This window comes from Rhipicephalus sanguineus, chromosome 2, assembly GCF_013339695.2.
Source record: "Rhipicephalus sanguineus isolate Rsan-2018 chromosome 2, BIME_Rsan_1.4, whole genome shotgun sequence".
NCBI classification, from domain to species: Eukaryota; Metazoa; Arthropoda; class Arachnida; order Ixodida; family Ixodidae; genus Rhipicephalus; species Rhipicephalus sanguineus.
The window spans coordinates 120,368,370-120,377,611 of NC_051177.1; positions in this window are offsets into that span (position 1 = coordinate 120,368,370).

Consider the following 9,242-nt stretch of genomic DNA (forward strand, 5'->3'; position numbering starts at 1 on the left):
TCTGCGACTTTGAGCGTATCTATATATCCGAGCGTATCTATCTAGCCGCGTACGACTTTGTGCTCTCCTGGCCATTTCGGTAATGGGATATATGCCAAAATTGGTGTGACATAACATGACTATATTACAAACGTAAATGACAGGTCATAACATGAAAATCGTGACACGCATGTCATGAACGACATGATTTACATTCCACGGCCTTGGTGCTCTTGCGGCCGTTTCGTTAGACTTGATATATACCAAAATTGGTATGTCATGACAAGAGTATGACAACATAAGTGACAGGTCCTAACGTGCAAATCATGACACGCATGTCGCGCACAGCGCGATTTACATGACATGGTCTTTGGGCACTCGCCGCACTTTAATTCATTAGATATACAGTCGAAACCCGTGATAACGAAATCCCGAGGGAACGAAACTCTCACCGCAACGAAATATTTTAGGAGCACCGGCGAACACCCATAGGAGTCTATGTATTTCGTAACTCGCGACTACGAAAGATGTTCATACCGCAGTCCCTCATTACCGAAATTTTTGAAACACGAGTGCGCAAGTAATCTACTCTCGCAACATTAACTACATTCGAAAACTGCTGAAATGCATTCATGCTGATTTAAATTGTGCGAAACTATCGCTACAGCGCACTTGAGAAGCAGCTGTCATCATTGTTTACAAAAAAAATGTAAAGGTGGCGACAATGATGATGATGATGATGATGGCTTGCCGAAACACCTGCTCGTTATCGCGGACTACGTAGCCAAATCCACATTCCTCATGTAGTTTCGTTCGTTGGCTTGGCTCTGTGCCTGGCTTGTCGGCTTTGAGCGCACATGGTCGCGTGTGTGGAGCCATTTGTGGAGCGTTAGCTTGGTTGCTTGGTGCAACATGAACTCTGTGTTGCCATTGCTTCGTCCGATTTGGCTGCCTGCGAAAATGCCGCCTCCAACAAAAAACCGGAAGTTCATCACGCTGGAAGATAAGGCTGCAATGATCAGTGATGTGGAAAAGGGCCGGGAAAAAATGGACATCGCCGAAGAATTCGGCGTTGCGTGCAGCTCGCTGTCCACGATTCTGCGCTGGTCCGTGCTGATCCAGTGGAGCCGGAAGAAAGTTCGCCTGTAGGCGCACTTGATGACGGTACTGGTGACAACGCAGTGACGGCGTCACTGACTAGTGCATGGGGCGAACTTTGTGCCGTGGCAAACGAGATTCCCGATCGAGAGGCATAAAATTGCTGCATGGTAAGGCCCTCCAAGGCAAACGTACTAGCTTTTGGAAAGAAAATGTGTGTTTTGTAAATTCAATGCCTTTTCTGCCGCATTCTCGCGCCAACGAAATTCCCGCAAGAGCGAAATTTTGTGCTTTCCCCGCCGATTTCGTAATTGCGGGTTTCAACTGTATACCAAAACCGGTATGACAAGACATTCCTGTATGACGAACATAAATGACAGGTGGTGACGTGAAAATCATGGCACGCATCTCATGTAGGTTACTTCATGACTTGCATGCTACGCTCACAGTGCGCTCCGGGCCGTTTGGCTAGCTTGACATGTACCGAATTTGGTATTACGTGACGTATGACGAACATAAAGGACAGGTGGTAACGTGAAAATAACTACATGCATGTCATATATCGCACGACTTGCATGCCAGGCTAATGGTGCACTCGCGGCCGGTTCGCTCGCTTCATATACACCAACATTGGTATTGCGTGACGTGACTGTATGACGAACATAAATGACACGTGATAACATGAAAATCGTGATATGAATGTAATGTATGGCTTGCCTTAAATGCCACGCTCAGGGTTCGCTCGAGGCCGTTTCGCTAGCTTGATACACACCAATATTGGTGTTGCGTGACGTGACTGTATGATGAACATAAGTGACAGGTGCTAACATGAAAATCATGATATGCATGTCATGTACGGCATGATTTACATGTCACGCTCACGGTGCGCTCGCGGGCGGTTCGCTAGCTTGATGTACACCAAGATTGGTATTGCGGGACGAGACAGTGCGACGAACATAAATAATAGGTGGTAACGTGAAAATCATGATATGCATGTCATGTATGGCATGACTTACATGCCACGCTCATGGCGCGCTCGCGGCCGGTTCGCTAGCTTAATAAACGCCAAAATTGGTATTGCGTGACGTGGCTGTGTGATGAACATAAATGACATGGTTTAACATCAAAATCATGACGTGCATGTCATGTACGGCATGACTTACACGCCATGCTCATGGTTCACTTCCGGCGGTTTTGTTAACTGGATATGTACCAAAACATAAATGTCCGGTCATGCATTGTATGTACCAGAATAAGTGTTTCATTAGTATTGTACATACCGCACTGTATATGCCTGCATGCATAACAAAACATGACATATATAGTGCACTAGATGTCATGAAACAAACGACTTCATTTGCCTCAAAGACAAACCAGGTGGTGTATGCAGCTGTTTTTGCTACCTGCTCCGCAATACATCGATTCACACAGTGCGTGGGATCTGCCGGAATTTTTTTTGTTCTACTTAACTGCTTAATTACGCATGTTATTAACCAACCTTTGAGGCAATGAAGCTAGGCAAATATTCCAATGAGAAAGTTGTAGATCAGTTAGCAAAACATCTGATAAAAATACTACGTGACATGCCTGCTTGCACGGTTGCATGGCTGTTATGCTTTCTAGCATTGGCGTGCAAATTACCATAGGATTTCGTCCGGTGTGCTGCCGCGATGACGCACGTTTTGCTAGAGGTCGCACAAGCGATACCCGCTGCGTCTGCTTATCGCTGTCATGAATCGCTGCGAGAGAAGCATGCCGTTTTTTTTTAAAATCCGTCTTTAATTCTGCCTTAAATAGTCTTAAGCCTTGCTGCACAAATTTTGGGAATACGGTGGTTGAGGGGACCACAGTCTTCATCGATGTCTGTTGACCCTCTCGACGTTTCGGCGAAGTACTGGCCACGCCCCTCTGGTTCCCGGAAGTACTCCATAAAAGGCTGCCATTATCTCTGAGCATCGGTTTGTTCAAGGTCTAGAGGAGGATCAGTTCAGTCGCGTAGTGTCTGAGGTCTTTGTTCACCGAGGGAAGGAAGCGTCCACTCCCGGATGACCCCAAATGCCGGGCATGACCATAGATGTTCGGCTGTGCCTTTAGACGGGCAAGCTGGACATTGGGGACTCGAATAGGGCGGCCAGTAGATAACAAGAAGCCTGGCTGGTGAGAGCAGCGTACAGTTTGAGCGCGGTGGAGGAAAACCTCCTCTGCCTTGTGGTTGCTTGCTGATTGGTGTACGATAACGTGCTTCGGGGTTACAAAGATGCGTGAAGGTGCGACTGCGGTAGCGATGCGCTCGCTGCCACGTGTCCGACACGTCCATGACGGGCAAGTTGGGCTGGTGGAGCGCAGTGGACAACCATTCGGGGAAAGCAAGGTTGGTGCCAGGCAAAGATGCGGAAAAGGAAGCTGCGCACGCTGCCTGGTGTACCTTATTGTTTCCGGTGATTCCGTCGTGCGCGGGAATCCATTTGATTTCTACAGTGTGACAGTCCTGTCGCAAACGACACATCGTTGCTCGGATTTGTTGTATGACATACTCAGCCCCACCGGTACGCCACGCGGTGTAAGTCGCTTGTGAATCCGTATAAACGTGGTACGTACAATGAGTTGAGTGTTGCCGTTCTTTTGTACAAGAAACAGCAAGGTGTATTGCCATAAGTTCTAAGCTATTCACGGTGTTATCGAGAGACGCACGTGAGGCAGTGGTGGTAGCCGACGTTTCGTCCATAGCAAGCTATAGCTGCACTCTTTTCAGAATGGGCCGCGTCACTGTATAGTTGTATGACCCCGTCATGAGCAAGTGTGTTGGACAATTTCGCATGACGCTTTGCAGCTGCTTTCCATTGTGGAGGACTGGCTGAACTCATGTTCTTTGGTAAAAGCATGCCTAAAACCAAGTCCACCAACCCATGGCGAAGCCGGGATGGGAGTGGATCAAGGTTCTCGGTGGAGTAGCCTAATGTCTGTAGAATTCGGCGGCCAGCCGTCGTCGTGAAGAGAGGACACGCTGGGCTTGCGATTGCTGCTCCACCAAATCCCGCAAGGCATTGAGCCGACTACATGCATGTAAGTCAGCGATGTGCGTATGTTGGGGTAACCCAGTGATCAGTCGCATTGCTTTACGGTTAATTCGTTCGAGCTGGAGTGATCGCGAGCGGCTAGTGTGCACGTAAGTAAATGCATAAATCATTTTTGATACCACGAGAGCTAAAGCAATCTGTCGAAAGCCCGCTTCCTTGATCCCCCATACGCGACCCGTAACATGCCGCATGATGTGCAATGCTTGTTGGCAGCTTCGGCAAGCGTTGCGAATCCATGTGTTAGCTCCCCCGTCCTGGTCAGTCTGCATGACGAGTGTGCGTACAGTCTCCTTGCAGGAAATAATCGAATCACCAAATGAAGAGAGATAAGATTGCACCCTGACTCCGCCCTCTTCTTCTGACCTTGAATGACTTTAGTATTGTATGTCGTTTTGTAGGAAGATCTGATATAGTGACATTGAATATGGCCTGTGGAATAACGGTACCCTGAGGGACGCCAGTCGCGTTACTTTGTGTCTCTCGAATGGTGTCACCAGCCAAATCTAAAAAGTTGCACAAGAAAAGCTTTGATGAAATGATATAGATTGTCCTTTATTCCAACAGCCAAGAGCCGTTCCAGTATGGTGGCATGGAGAATAGAATCGAAAGCTTTTCTGATGTCTACTCTAACTATAACTTGAAGCCGGACCCGCCTGGGCTCTGCGAGTACATAGGCGTCTTTCCTTCTAAGGATATCCTGGGCGCAGAGTCCTCGACGGAATCCTACCCGAGTGTGAGAGAGCGTTATGCTTCTCCATGTGCCATTCCAGTCTTCTCAGAGCCATTCGCTCCATTACCTTTGCAGATGTTCGACCTTAGAGATATTGGTCTCAGATCTTGCAGCGTCCAAATGGGTTTACCCGGCTTCGGTATAGGAATCACCATGGGCTCCTTCCATGAAGCGGGGAGATGCCCCACATCACAGTATTTGTTCATCTTTTGCGCTTCCAGAAGCGCAAGTCTATGCGACTGTGGAATATTATACAGGGCTGAGTAGCACATTTTAAGTTCTGACCCTGTAATGGCGCGTTCACACTTGGCCTCGAAGGGGGCGAAAGTGGCAAAACTCACCGGAAGTTCACTCGCTTCGCCGCCTAAGCGGCCGGGAAACCACGCGGCGAGCCGGACCCGAAAAAATCGGCCCGAGACCAATTTTTCCGCCACGCGAAAGCGGATCGCCTTTCCGCTTCACGGGAAGCCGTACTTTGGCTGGGCTTGCTTAAATTACGGGATGTAGACGACCGGCTGCAAGTTCAACACGGCGGCCAAGACGTCGGCGGTGGCTCGCATCGGCGCATTTGCAAACTACCCATGCAACACGACAAGACTCACAGCCTCGACAAGGACGCGATTCTCGAGAACCTGGTTTGGTTTATGATTGACGAGAACCCTGGAAGGAGAAGAAGGTGTAGCAGCAGCGAGTCGGCGTGCCCCAAGGTGCCTCGCTTTTGCACAGCCCAGTGAATCCGCCGGCGCTGCTGGCGTTTCCGCTTATGTAGTTTCTGCTGGTGAACTCCCGAAACAGCGATGTGGAAAGGGAAAAGCTCTTTTTTTCCGTGTTTTGCATGCATAACTTGAATTCGGTGGTGCGAAATTAAATGCTCAGCAAACGGGAAAAAGAGAATGAATTCTCCAAGGGGCGAAGACGGCGGCGGCGACGGCATGCTGGAGAGGCAGAACAAATGTGAACATTTTCGACGCGCGCGAACACGGTTTTCCGGCCGCTCGGGCGCTTTCTCTGCGCTTCTCAAGTGTGAATGCTCCATAAGTGCTGACCACGCGCGTCAGTCGTGACATACCGCCACGCGGGCGCCTCGCGCTGAAGTCGCCGCATACAATTACGCGATTTTGGGGGTAGATTCTTTTGAAATGTTCAACCCATGACATATCCACTCTGTTTGGTAGTGCCCACAGTCCTCGCATAAACCGAGAAAACCAGAGCTTCAACTTCGGTATCTAATGAAAAGCGTACTCCTGCTACCTCTTGCGACTTCGAGCACCATGCAGAAGTGCCGAGCTCAGCATGAGGAACTCGTGCAGAAACTAGGACGCATCCTTGGGCGTTAGCCACAGGAGCAGCGTGCTGCGATCTTAGACCGGGGCGCCTATGTACTATAGTTGGGGTGCAGGAGCCTGTGTAGTCGATCAAAGCTGGTGTGTCTGTACTGGTTTCCTGTAGTAAAACGGCCATAGGTGGCGTTGACGTCACTGATAACATCCTAATGATCTCTGCACGCTTATGTCGGATTCCCCTGCAGTTCCACTCAAGAAACCAACCAGGACAATCCGGCGAAAAAATGTCGCATTGTTGCGTATGCTGATTCCCCATCATGGTTTCCGTGAAGTGTTAGGCGATGGGTATCCGGATGGTACAGCGGCCCGTCTAGACTCTCGTCGATTGGGAGGAGTTTGCATGCTCTGAAGAGGAAGGATGCGTTGATCACTTCAGCCATGACCTGCTTAACAAAGCACTTCAACTGATCCTCCTCAAGGCGCACAGTATGTGATAAATCTGCCCTGATAGGCGCTTCCGCGCGCTGCGAAGGACTTCATCATATGTTGGGTGCACATGTGCCTGTTTGGGCTGCATCAACTGTTGATTAGCAGGGAGCGCTTGCCTTGGTATTGGCGGCGAGGAGTTACGGAGTCGCCCTCTATCGGACGCGCCTCGATTGCGTGCTAGGCAGGATGCCGCCGGCGCGCGCCCAATAGGTTTTGCTGTCGGCGCTCTACAAAATCACCTCGCGGAAGACCTCCGGGACATTTCTGCAGGTAATTTCGAAAAGAGATATGTTCTTTCCTGTCAAAAGAACAATTTTCGACGAACAGAAAGCACAAGATAGTCTACACTCACTGTCTCTCTGCAGAAAACCGAGCACCCGCTTCACGCTTCACCCGCTTCTCTGCAGAAAACCGAGCACCCTGAGCCGGCTTCTTGCGTGAAAGGTAGTCTCTCGCTCAGTGCAAAATATGTCAAATATCTCGTTAGAGTAGACTGCCTGTATAACCTAACGGAGCATAACATAAAGAATCCTCAAGCCAGCGATATAGCACGGGTTCGCGACGACTGACGGTGCCTCTGCATGTATGAGCGTCTGCATGTATGTTCGTACTGATGGTTTCGCTTTTGCTACGAGCGTGTTTTGGCACCGCGCTGTGATTTTTAGGCCGCAATATATGAGAATTTGAGAGTACACAAACAACTACTGTTGCGCGGACGCTATCAGAACAGTTAAAAAACAATTTCGTTACAACTACGGCTGCGGTGCGCATGGCAACTTTGTGATGTGCCGTCTCCGTGATTCAGTTTGTTTTTTTCGGTCTAAATTCGTGTACATTTCAATGTCATTTGACAAGTTGTCTCGCACTGCGTATTGATCGGTCTTCTCAGCGGGCAAATACCGCTGCTTCTGTTTCTTTATTCAGTGCATTCGTTTCGTTTGGTGCGCACACAAAACGTGAGCAAATGCGACGCCTTTTTTTAATGCTCCTTAATTATCATTTCATTTGCATTCCAATGAACTTGCCGCTCTCTGTCATCAACAAATTCATAGACCAAAGCTTCACCACTTCGAGATTGCTGGTGGAAGGAAAAGTAGTCTACGAGGCCGAGCATGGTAGTAGCATGCAACGTCCAGGAAAAGGACGAAAATACCGTAACGTTCGCCGGTCTTGTTCTGCAAACGTCGGCTGTGGACTAGGACCCACGTGAACTTGAAATAGCGGTGAATCAAATAGAAGTTACTGCAGCAACCAGCAGTCGCAAAACAAGCCAGTCAGTCAGTCAAGAACTTTATTCATCGGTCCTGAGGAGTTTAGGCCGCCGGGGGATCCAGGGGGGACACCCTAGCAGCCGCTACCGTAGGCGACGCCCGAGTAATAAATATTTGACGAGTACCCCAGCAATTTTGGCAGCAGTGTCGTGTTTAACGCCAACAGGGTGGCGTCTTCTCCACGTAAATAAATGAGGCTCCAAGAAAATACATGGGGTTGGAGAGCCCCTTCATCTGTTTGAGGGTGACACAAGTAAATTTGGGACATAGTGTTTGCGTCAGGGGCACGCAAGCTTGACTGAAAAAATGTTATTGCCAACATAAATGCAGCACACAGCGCAGCATTTGACTATCTCGCTATGTACGTCCACCAGCAAACGTCGCGTAGCTTATGAAGGCGAAAGCCAGATGCCTCTTCAAACGGGAAGATTGGCCGTCGCGGCATCAAGACGAGTGACGCAAAAAGTAATCGTCACGTGATAAGGTCCACATATGACGTCATCACGACGTCACATATCTAAATTTGTAACTTCATTATGACATCAACATGACGTGACATAACGTGATGTCACGTGATGACGTATTCAGACGACATAATCTCTTTGCATTGCCTCCGTGATCGGCGACGGCGTTATCATATGACGTCATCATGACGCCACAGATCGACAAAATATGTAGCGTCATTATGACGTCACATGACATATTCACAGGACATGGTCGCTTTGCATTGCCTCCGTGATCGGTCACGGAGGCCGTGCAAAACCGCGTTAGGTGCAGAACGCTTTTGGAGGGGGGCTCGGGAGAATCAATACATCGACTGACAAAAAGAAGATGGCTTTCGTCTTCCAGTAATCTTTCGCGAATGCATAAGGGACCCTGCGAGTTTTTTAATTCAACGTATCTAAACAATGACTTGCGCATTAGCAGCCGATTTTGTGGAAGCTGAGCGCGGGGCCGACGATCAAGAATTCGCACGGGAGGGTTCTGAGATGGTATCGCACGTGGTAAAAGAGCGCCTTTTCCATCCTGTGGCAGATAAGCATCCTTTGTCGGCGGGAAGCGCGCGCGAGCCATCGTCTCAGTGCGCGCTGCCTGCTACTCACCGAACATCGCAGGCCCGACGCAGTAACGAAAGTCTTCGCCGTGGAAGTGCTTGTTGCACACAAGACTCGTAGCCGATGGCTACTTGCCGGTTCTTAGCTTCACAACCCATGCTTCACGCAATTTCTTGTCCCGCGGTTACCGGTGCAGGCTGACACTGGGCTCCGTTGCGTAAGCCCGGCACTTGCGGCACCGAACGGTAGAGCCGCATGTT